The 12,113-nt window shown below is 44.0% G+C and overlaps 1 long non-coding RNA gene across 2 annotated transcripts; it reads right to left on the bottom strand.

The window, feature by feature from the left end:
- Positions 1-2,955: 2,955 nt before the first annotated feature.
- Positions 2,956-11,806, bottom strand: LOC309344032. 2 transcript variants are annotated; one of them, XR_014157562.1, is made up of 4 exons: positions 11,638-11,806; positions 11,356-11,395; positions 5,498-5,738; positions 2,956-4,025 (listed from the first exon to the last, which is right to left on the bottom strand). It is a non-coding gene; the product is annotated as an uncharacterized lncRNA (long non-coding RNA). The 2 variants fall into 2 exon arrangements; XR_014157563.1 differs by lacking the exon at positions 5,498-5,738.
- Between the last annotated feature and the right edge of the window lie 307 nt (positions 11,807-12,113).

Below are 12,113 nucleotides of genomic sequence, written 5' to 3'. Positions count from 1 at the left end.
CTACTCTCTAAACAATGGGAAACGGCCTTCATTTTTGAAAAACCTAACTTCTCAAATGGCTTTCAGATTTATTATTATTATTAAAAACACACACACATTTCACATTTTTTTAAAATGTGTAATTTGTTAAAAGCCAGTTTGTTAACTGGCTGAAAAATAAAAATAAAACGTTTTGTTGGCTGGTAGCCCTGAAAGAGATTAACCTTTTGCAAGGCAGTCTGTTTCAAAGGGTGAAAATATGGAAGGGAAATACAATCTCTCTTTGATTCCGGTAATACCATCAACATTCATTTACGGGTTACAACATCACAAAGTATTATCTAGTGATGGTATTTCAGTAGTTAGGTGGATATGAAAAGCACTGCTGGGGCAGACAAAAGGCCCATCTAGTCCAACATACTATTCTCACAATGGTCAAGCAGATACCTCTGGAAAGCCTGCAAGCAAGCCATGGTCACATTCCCTGTCTCTGCGTCCTTCGTCTGGTACTGAAGATAGTACACAGCCATCCTGTGTTTTGCTTTGCATTTGTAGGAAAGAATGCAGTGCCTTCTAAAAGCTTATGTTCGCTTACCACATTATTAAGTGATTTCCTTGGGGTATTAGACCTTGAAAAGTAAGTGAGGCAAAGAAACTAGATATTCACCTTGACGTGTGATTCATGTTGTTTATTTCCTTGACATCTGGTGGGAGGTCGTTCCACAGGGTGGGTGCCACTACCGAGAAGGCCCTCTGCCTGGTTCCCTGTAACCTCGCAATGAGGGAACCGCCAGAAGGCCCTCGGAGGTGGATCTCTGCCCAGGCTGGATGATGGGAGAGGAGATGATCCCATGAGCATCTGGTTGGCCACTGTGAGAACAGGATAATGGACTGATTGGGCCACTGGCCTGATCCAGTGGATTCTTCATATGTTCTTATTCCCTCTCTCCAGACAAGTGCTATCTAGAAAGGGAGGAGGAAAATCAAGATTCCAAAGAGAGATTTTAGAAGATTATATTACATTATTGTTGAAAATGTATAATTTGCTCCTGGAATGGGATACCAAAGATGAACAGGTCAAATCTGTGATGATACAATGGCCCAAAGATATGGGACATAATATACAAATGACAGACTGGGAGAGGCTATGGAAAACAGATCTGAAATTTACGGCATGTTCTTTATTGAAAGAAAATTATATGAAAATGATGCACCGGTGATATTTGACCGTGGTAAAACTAGCAAAAATATATAGAACAAGTACTAATATATGCTGGAAAAGTAAAGAAAAAGAAGGTACCTTTTGTCATATGTGGTGGACCTGTAATATAACTAAAAAAAAATGGGAAATGATATAAAGTGGTACCTCAGGTTACATACGCTTCAGGTTACAGACGCTTCAGGTTACAGACTCTGCTAACCCAGAAGTAGTGCTTCAGGTTAAGAACTTTGCTTCAGGATGAGAACAGAAATCGTGCTCCGGTGGCGCGGCGGCAGCAGGAGGCCCATTAGCTAAAGTGGTGCTTCAGGTTAAAAACAGTTTCAGGTTAAGTACGGACCTCCGGAACGAATTAAGTACTTAACCTGAGGTACCACTGTATAATGAAATGGAAAAAATGTTTAAAATAACTTTTGTTAAAGTTTTTATTAGGAATTATAGGTACCAAGATTCCAAAGGACTAGAGGAAACTGTTTGTATATGCTACAACGGCCGCTCGGATGTTACTAGCCCAGAGATGGAAGGAAGAGACAGCCCCAACCAGAGAAGAATGGCAAACCAAGTTGATGGATTATGCTGAAATTGCAAAATTAAATGGGAAGCTGAGGAATCAAGAAGACAAGAAATTTAAAAAAGAATGGAAAACATTCATAATGTATATACAAAATCATTGTCAAACAGGTCTAAACATTAGCAGGACTATAAATACACTTGTAATGTAATAAATAAAGGGACGCCGGTGGCGCTGTGGGTTAAACCACAGAGCCTAGGAGCCTAGGACTTGCCGATCAGAAGGTCGGCGGTTCGAATCCCCGCAACGGGGTGAGCTCCCGTTGCTCAGTCCCTGCTCCTGCCAACCTAGCAGTTCGAAAGCACGTCAAAGTGCAAGTAGATAAATAGGTACCGCTCCGGCGGGAAGGCAAACAGCGTTTCCTTGTGCTGCTCTGGTTCACCAGAAGCGGCTTAGTCATGCTGGCCACATGACCCGGAAGCTGTACGCCGGCTCCTTCGGCCAATAAAGCGAGATGAGCGCCGCAACCCCAGAGTCGGCCACGACTGGACCTAATGATCAGGGGTCCCTTTACCTTTACCTTTAATGTAATAAAATGTATAGATAACTTAGGAAAATGAAAAATTGGAGAAGTACTATATGCAGTTGAAAATAGAACCAAAAGGACCCATGGAAGGGATGGGTGGAAGTCAGGAGATTCAAAGTAATCTCGATATTTGGATTTTGTACTGTTTTAGATTGCATGTTTATCTATCTGAAAACCAATAAAAGAACAGAAAGGGAGGAGGAATGGTCACATTAAATACAATGACACATTTAACATCACATCTAGTTTGGTACTCTAATACTCTTTATCATCTTGATAAAGTGGGATATAATATGGTAAGGTGAAACAGTCCAAGGCCACAAGCCTGTATCCAGTGTGGTGTTGAGAGCCAGTGTGGTGTAGTGGTTAAGAGCGGTAGACTCGTAATCTGGTGAACCGGGTTCGATTCCCTGCTCCTCCACATGCAGCTGCTAGGTGACCTTGGGCTAGTCACACTTCTCTGAAGTCTCTCAGCCTTACTAACCTCACAGAGTGTTTGTTGTGGGGGAGGAAGGGAAAGGAGAATGTTAGCTGCTTTGAGACTCCTTTGGGTAGTGATAAAGCAGGATATCAAATCCAAACTCTTCTTCTTCTTCCATGAGTGAGTGGATCAGGGGCTGAATGGCCACATGAAATAATATAAGAAGGGCCCTCCTGAATCATGCCAATGGCCCATCTCCACCAATGCGCTGCCCTCACAGTGGCCAATCAGATGTCCCAGAGCAGGATCTGTGCATCAGTATCCTTCCCACTTGTGATTCCCAGCAGCTGGTATTCAGAGGCATATTGCCACCAATGGCTAGTAGCCATTGAAAAAAGCCATCATTTCTTATTTATTGTGCGAACCCATCCAAGCTCTTGGCATGTTCATAGCCCATAATATTTTTTATTTTTTTTATGGGAAGGCTGCCATTTCTGAGGCCATCAGGAGTCAAAGCCATAATTTGAAATGATAAACATCTCCATTTCAAGGCACAAGTTACTTTGCATAGTTAATATCACTATAATTAGTCATAGTTCTTGTAATTTATTGGAAAGGATGCTCAGCCCCTCTAGTGTACTACAGTGATGAATGTCGGTAGTGCAACTTTGGAAGCTGGAATCAAGAAAATTAGTAACAGTTGGAGAATTAGCATGTAAATCAATAATATCCTTTCTCTAGCATCTTGAGAAGCTGGGGGTATAGATCATATGCTGCAAAACGAAAAGGAACACGAAAAGTTACAATCGTAGCCTGCTTTGAACGATTATGGCTGCTTTTGCAGAAAGCTTTATTTTCCTTTTTTAAAAAAAATTTAAAAAGAGAAAACCTTTAGCAAATATTTAAACTATGTATAACTAGTCGCAAATAAATTAAGCTGGTTTTATGCATTCTCTCTAATGAGAAGGGCACCGCATTTATTGAAAATGTGATTAGTATTATTCATTAAGCAACAACAACGAAAATCCTCATTTGTATCTTATTATCACTATTCTGCATAAACTAACACAATTTGTCACGAACTCCCTCATTTGCTGTATCCTCAAAAAAGCAGATTATGCTTATTTTTCATTTGGACAGTGGAAAATCAAGCCAGGTGTTTGGCAGCACCAGAGTGTTCAGGTGTAACTGTGCCAGTGATGGTACATTACTAGCAGCGTGGATGAAGAATGAGGCATGGAGAATCATGGGACTGAGGTGCCTGGAGGCCCTTCCCTTCAGAGTGGTCCTGCTGATGAGACAGGTGTTCCTGTAAAAAAAAGAGAGAGAGAGAGCAAAACTTTGTGGTTTTTTTTTTGTTTTTTTTTGTAAAGTCAGCCTTTCACCTTCAACTAGAAAGCAAAAGTGCTAATGACTGAGCTGATGGGTCTCCATTGTTATTATTCTGCTTTAAAATTCAAACATCTTTAGCAGGCTAATATATAATACATGTTATCTGTGGTGATTAGGAACAATACAGATGAGGGCCCACCTATTCCTTGCCAGTGCTCAGAGTGGGGTGGGATGCTGTCCCACAGCTTTTCATGGCCTTCTCTCTGCTTCTCAGGTGAGGATAACTCCAGACCCTCCAAATGCCCCTATTTTCCAGGAACAGTCCTGGATTGACAGACGCCATCCCAGTTTCAGATTTGATCCTGGAATGTCCCACTTTTCCTTAGGACATACCTATTTTCCTCGGAGAAATGTTGGAGGGTATGGAGTTATGCAACCCCAGAGCCAAGGAGATAAGTAACTATACAACCTTTAGAAGACAACTGAAGACAGCCCTATATAGGGATTTAAAAAAATAAATAAATTATGTTTTGTTATGTTTTTATATAAGCTGGAAGCCACCTAGCGTGTCTGGGGCAACCCAGTCAGATGAGTGGGTAATAATAATAATAATAATAATAATAATAATAATAGGATGTCCCTATTTTCAGCAGAGAAATGTTGGAGGGTATGTAACTCTATCGTCACAATCTCACTTCCATTTCTTTCACCCTTTGAAACCACCCCACTTCCTTTACCCTTCCTCTTCCACTTTTAGGCACTGATAGTTATATCATTTGCTTTTGCATGTTCAGACCCAGAAACCTCCCCACTAAATAAATTCACACATGACTCAAATTTTAGTTTTGGTTTTTGGCAGAATTTAGGCCACAACTTTATTGATTACAGAAAGTGAGTGGTTGCATATGCTCTGGTTCGGCTGGCTCCCTGCACTCTTGCAGGCAGCACTGACCCAGGGCACCAGCATCGGTCAGCCAAGGATGAACACCTGGGAAGGTGAAAAGCCGGGGAGAGACTCTGTTCACCACCCGGATGCCCCCGTGGACTCAGGTACGGGCACAACCCCCTCTCAGGGGTTGACCAAACCAGTTGAGTCCCTGGATTCCTTTAATAGGGGGTGGTGAGACCGCTCCCCCATCCTTATCAGCTGAACCAGTGCCTATCCACAACCTTATAAGTTGTGGTGATTTGCTATGCAGCAGGCAAATCCCAAATGGCAACAGCCAATCAGCCAAGTGGGGAAATTCCTACTGTGCCCCTGTCCCAACAATGATGGCATAGCAAGGTCAATCGCACAAATCCCTAACATTATGGAGAGGTGGGCGGGTGTTCCGAATGCACGAGCCGAAAGAGGAAGCTCTGGGTCACGTGCATGGGTATAAATAGGTCCCTCAATCCATTTGGACTGCACCCCATTGGTCAGATTGAACCCAACATCGAGGGACCTACCAATTGGGTGTTGTGGCAAACCAATCCAACCCACCCACAACACAGGAGGTCAGTCTCCAGGTGTCACCGCAACATGTGCCCTCTTTTAGGGAGGACACAATCTCTCCTGCAGTACCAAGCTTGGGAAGTAATGTGGCCAGGTGCCTTGCTGTACAGAGAGCTGTCCTCTATTAGATGAACTTTCAGAGCACAGCCCTTTATTTTCAGGAGTCTTCTGTCTGAAGGTCTGCCTGGTTCAAGTCTGGTTAAAAGAGGGAGAAAAAAACAAGGAAAACAGAGAGTGGAAGCCTTGAAGTTGCCTGTCAACAGTCAGCATCTGGATAGTAGTCCAACTGGCCATCTCCAATGCATGCAGATGTTATTCAAATCTATGACTACTTTTGCTCTCGTGTGTGTGTGTGTGTGTGATGCATTTCCTCTTTTCTGGTGATGCATAAGCGGCCATTTTAGTGGGAGGATTTGTGCTCTCAGGGACCCGCTCTTAATTACTAGGCAGTGAGGATGAAGACGTAGTGCCAACTCACAGCATTTGAGCGGTAAATAGCAGGCCACAACTTTATTGAGAGCCAGTGTGGTGTAGTGGTTAAGAGCGGTAGTCTCGTAATCTGGGGAACTGGGTTCGCGTCTCCGCTCCTCCACATGCAGCTGCTGGGTGACCTTGGACTAGTCACACTTCTTTGAAGTCTCTCAGCCCCACTCACCTCACAGAGTGTTTGTTGTGGGGGAGGAAGGGAAAGGAGAATGTTAGCCGCTTTGAGACTCCTGAAGGGAAGTGAAAGGCGGGATATCAAATCCAAACTCTTCTTATTAAATGTTTGGACATATAAGTTTATCTTGCAGCAGGTCTCCTTGCAGAAGAAGGAGATGCAATTGTCACCACTGTGCAACATCAAAGCCTTTCACCCGCCCTGTTGAACAGCTGATAGAGGAACCCAGAGGAGCATATAAACTCTAGCAGTGAGTTGTCTCTGGCCTGTGGACCGAAGTTCCCCACCCCTGCCCTAAGACATGGTGAGCCCTAACATTTGCTGTGTGAGACAGTTGGATCTAGGACATGGACTTGATAGTTTTTAATTATGATTAATGGAGTTACTTAATGACATTACTTGGTGTTTGTTTTAATAGCAGAGCTGTCATTGTGATACGAAAATGCAACATAGCAAGTCTGCTGAATTAGGAGTGAAACTTGCGCATAGACTATGGACCAAAGTAAACAGATGTTGTGGAAACAATACATTATTATGAACTATTTAAAGGTCTTCTCATTCTTGAATGTCTAAGATAACAGGGCTGAGGGCTGGAAAAGGTTTAAGGAGGAAATGCAGCTGTTTCTGATAGCCATTCAGACAGTTGATACTCTAGATCAGCAGAAGATAGCCATTTCCCTTCTGAATCTTGTTAGAGCCCAGGCATTAAGTGCTTACAATTCATTGGAGCTGTCTTCTGAGGGGAGAGTCAGTTATGATTCTGGTGATGCAACTTATGAGGAGTATTGCCTAACGAAACCATTGGAAAACCACCTCTTTTGTTCTCAAGATCAGGAAGGAAGACTGCTGTAGTCTTGTCAGATTGGAAAGCTAAATAAATGTCTGGACATGCAACTTTGGAGAGTTAAGGAACTCTTCTAAGAGATCAGATTGGGCACCGGCTATTCATAGGCCTGGTTTGCATAACATGGTGAGTCAAGCTATGGCTTACTGGGACCACGTGAACATGCACACTCATGGAGAGGAGCATGCTTTGATCCTCCTTGGGCCTTTTTACCATCAAACCACATTGAGTTAAAGCAAGGTTTGGCTTAATGTCTCATCCAGACCTGGGTTTGTGGTTAAGCTGTCTCCTTACTAACCTCAAGCTGTAGACAATAACAGACCTTGACTGTAGCTCATAGCTGATGAAGAGAGAGCTTAACCATGAGTCCCAGTCTGAATGACACATTAAGTCGATCCTTGGTTTAGCTCTGTGAATTTTGGGAGCAAAAAGGACTGGGGATAGCAGCCGTGAGCAACTCTGCAGGAGCCCACATGTTTACTTGGCCTCAATAAGCCATAGTTTAGCTTACCATGTGGCACAAACCAGGCCATAGGCTGCTACCAGAGGAACCTAATTTGGGTCTTTCAGCTTGTAGACAAGGATGAGATGGGACTCTCTGAGGAGGAGACTAATCACAGTAAAGGCGAAAGAGTCAGAGAGAAGAAGGAAAGGGTCTGTTGTCCTGCATCTGAAGACAAAGGCTTAAACATGTCTCCCACAGCAGCTATTTGGAAGGGAAAGAAAGAAAGAAAGAAAGAAAGAAAGAAAGAAAGAAAGAAAGAAAGAAAGAAAGAAAGAAAGAAAGACACAAGTTGGACTAGAAGATCCCTTCCAACTCAACAATTCTGTTTCTATGATTCTATGAGGTTACTTGATGAGCATCATGTCTGGTTTGGCTCTAGGCCTGTCAAGATTCCAAATGTGCATACCAGAGAGACTAGACTAAACTAGAGCAGTTCATAATTTGCAGAAGTTCTTTAGCACCTGAGCTTTATGTTTGCTGTTCTATAGTGCTTGTAAACAGCTACCTAAAGCAGAAGATGTGATGCTATTAGATAGTGTTGCTCAAGAGATTAGAATCTTGATGAGTTTTGATTATAATTGCTGCATGTGATGATGGCGAATCAATGAATCATAAAGCTGGAAGGGACCTCAAAAGTAACATAGTCCAACTCTCTGCTGATGCAGGAAATCGAGTACCACTTTGTTTATATAGTGTATTTATATACCCTTTATTTATACAGCAGCACCATTGGTGTGTATGGAGCTTTACTGGGCATTATGTGGAACTTTCACTTAAGCCTTGGGGTCTGTGTAACTCTCACTTTATAAAGTTACTTCATAGTTACTGCAATGGTACAGAGGTATAACATAACAGTGCTCAGTGCTCCACCAGATGCAGTGGTGCCATTATGGAGCCCCCATACAAAATCATTTCATGGTGAGTGATAACCCCACATAGAAGGTTCATAGGCTTTCCTGTGGTTGTCACCACACTTGTTTTGGAGGAGAGTGAGCCAGGTAGGCTCAAAGTCTTCACTTAATTCAGAGATAGGGAACCTGTGGCTCTCTAAATGCTGCTGGATGGCAACTCGCATCCTCCATCACCTTTGGTCATGCAGACTGGAAGCTGATGGAAGATAGAGTTCCCATAACTTCTGGAGGGTCTCAGATTTACCATCTCTGATCTAATTCAACACACCAACTGTCCAGCATGTCCCTGTTCCCTCTCTTACGTCTGTGTCCCAGGTTGCAGCCTGTTTACTTCCGTGCCACGCAGATCAATGGAAGCCACTGGGGATGTAGTTTTGATCTCCATGTACATAGCTTAAACCTGTGTTTCCATCCTTGGTCATGCCACCTGTAATGTCAAGAGTAGGAAACAAAATGGTGGCAACTGGCTTACACAGCTAGCTCACTGGAAATAATTTGTTATGGTAGGTTGTTTTTTTTAATCAATTCCTTGCAGTAAAGGCCAGTGATATGCAGATGGGGACACGGAAGGTGTGTCATTGTTCCCTTATGATTGGTAACAGCAGGTAAGAGCCAATTAGTTTGGTTTCCTTAAAAAAAATAATAATCTAGCAATTTTAATTAGAGTCTGTCCCCCCCCCCCCCGCACCTTCTGAGATGCCAGACCCTTAATGGGGGAGAAGGAAAACTTCTGTTACCTCTGCAGTCATTAGACTTGGAAATAGAGAGTCACTTTTCTAGCCTGGAGCCAGAAGGTGGGCTATCTCGAAGGCAGGGTTGATCGCTTTTGAATACCGCATGAAATCTATAGATACAAGGCTGGTGTCATATGACAAGAAGCCTTAAGCAGATGGATGACAGTGTGTGCACTATAGGCTGCTGTTAATTTACTAGCTAGAGATAATGCATCTTTAAAATTAAAAAAAATGAGTCACTGCAAAACAGACTGAGGCTATAGCTTGCAGATTGTAGAACTTAGATGGGGGGGTTGTGATAGAGGTCGCATGTGTAGTTATGAAAGTTACATTAAAAATAAAATGAAATGAAGGGCACTATAATTTTTTCATAGTTTGAGCTTTTGTGGATTAAGTCAAAATGTGAACTTTGCTTAAAGAAAGGTTGAGAAAGTGGTATGTGTGTTTTTTTAAAATGTGTGCCAATTACTGTGGAGCTAAAATGACACAGACTTGTTAGTTTTTACTTACCAGGTTTAAAGGAAATTAATAAAAGAAGCTGGCTTAACAGTGTAACTGAATGATATAATTTCTGTTTAGTTAGGCTGCCTCTGCTCAGAAATGCTTGAAGAAGTTGATCTTTTGCAAATTCCTGAATGTTCCGACACAGTTCTTGGCTAAAACACACATACATACGAAATAAATTTTAAATTGCTTATTTGGAGAGAGAAACTAGGTCTAGAAATGCATATTGTGAGAGAAAATATATTGAGGCACGTGCATATTAAGTGAAAATATTGCTTTTCCATGGAAATTTTCATTTGGATGGAAACAACGGTTATGAACACAGATAGTGAGCTCCTTGGATAGCTGTCAAGCTCAGTAGTGATGGTCTCTCCTGTCACTATTCCAAGCACTTGACATTGGAGAGAACCATTTGAATTTCTCACAAAGGCCCTGATATAGCTTCACTGTACAATTGGTGTCACCAGTGTGGTACCCAGAAGGCAAGGCAGCCAGTACTGCTGCTTTGCTTTCCAGCATGCCTTGTCAAGCTGACTGTTGTTGTTAAGAAAGGAAGCTGGTGGGGAAGAAAGGGGTCTTCTTGCTATCTGGTAAGTCTCAAGGTGGTAGTGGGGCACTGGGGAGTGCTACCCATTTTAATTTTGGGTGCATGCGATTTTGTGGGTTTTGCGTGTGGATTGGGTATGCGGTTGTCGCACACCACCCCAATCTCTGAATCGTGTGAGATTCCAGGGTGCTTACCCAAGATTTGGCTTCCTTGGAATGAGTGACAGTGGAGACCGAGATGTCTTTAGGATATATGGTTTATTTACATCTAACGCAACCTGTTTTGAATTATGGTGCTGGAGGAGACTCTTGAGAGTCCCATGGACTGCAAGAAGATCAAACCTATCCATTCTGAAGGAAATCAGCCCTGAGTGCTCACTGGAAGGACAAATCCTGAAGCTGAGGCTCCAATACTTTGGCCACCCCATGAGAAGAGAAGACTCCCTGGAAAAGACCCTGATGTTGGGAAAGATGGAGGGCACAAGGAGAAGGGGATGACAGAGGACAAGATGGTTGGACAGTGTTCTCGAAGCTACCAGCATGAGTTTGACCAAACTGCGGGAGGCAGTGGGAGACAGGAGCGCCTGGCGTGCTCTGGTCCATGGGGTCACGAAGAGTCAGACACGACTAAACAACTAAACAACACAACAACAACACAACAACAACACAACCTGAGCATGTGGTGGAGTGGCTCATAGCGTTAACACCCCAAGGTGGTCTTGTTTCCCCCATAGCTGCTGTAATGAGCACTGTGAGGTTTGCAGGAACCAGGGCCTGGTCATGCTCGCCTTGGGGGAATCAGGTGGAGGCCGGCAAGCACAGTCACATGATGAGATGCTCTGCAGCTGGGGGCAAGCTCAGGAAGTCTATATAAGGCCATGGTTCCCAATGTGGGGCACTGACCTCCTTTGTTCCTGACCATGGACCCACCATTTGGACTGCCTCTGCTACCTGTGCCACTGCTGTACCTCAGTTTTGGCGTGCCAGCCCTGAACTCTTGCTGCTCACACCTCAGATCATGACAGCTGCAGCCTTGGATTCCAGCAGAAAGCAAGCACGTCTCTCCCTCACAGACTTCAGCCTGCTTCTAACTTCTAGCTTACTCACATAGCACTGGCCTTTGTCCTTCTTGCCAACAGCGAGTTGACTGGGGGCACCCATTTGTCCTCTGTGTCAAGTACTGTTGTGGTTGCTCAAGAGCAAACAGGCAAGACTCCAACCTGTCTTTTCCAGGCTTTATTGTTAAAACAGACTTTTTACCATGCAGAGCGTCGCAAATCCATGTCTGCTCAGTCGCTAGCAGAATCTGGGCGTGGCCAGTCCTTGTACCTCCCCCAGCATAACAATAGTGTGACCCCCATCCTTCTCCTACCCTCTCTGCGCTGAAACCCACTGCGCAGAATGGGCGCTGGCAAAGGGGTGTTTCCCTCCTCTCCGCTTTGCTCAGGCTCAGTGTCGGGGCTCTCCCTAGCATCTCCTGGCCCTTGCACCCCTTCCCCACTGGAGGCAGGGCTTTCCTCCTCACGCGAGGACGAACTGCTTCGCAAGATCTTCGGAGGCTCCCTGTAACACAGCTGCCCTTCCACCTCTCACCTCTGAGCTGATGGCAGTTCCCTGACACTCTGACATGGAGTCACTTCCTTTGTGACCTCAAGAACCCATACTTAGGCCACTACCAAGAATCTGGCCTGGCTATTCCATCAATCAAATCCTTGTGGGATCCAGGAATCGGAAGGGACTCAGGCATACAGCCTAACCACCACCACTTCCAAACTCACAACCCTATTTCCCCCAGGGTGTGTCTGTTTAGGGTTTTTTGAGTAGCGGTGGAAGAGAATGGTGCCTGACTGGGTTTGAATTTGCTT

Source organism: Podarcis erhardii, assembly GCF_964252035.2.
Source record: "Podarcis erhardii genome assembly, chromosome: 6".
Taxonomy (NCBI): Eukaryota; Metazoa; Chordata; class Lepidosauria; order Squamata; family Lacertidae; genus Podarcis; species Podarcis erhardii.
Note: the sequence above shows the minus strand (reverse complement) of the source record. Positions and strands in the feature narration are given on the sequence as shown.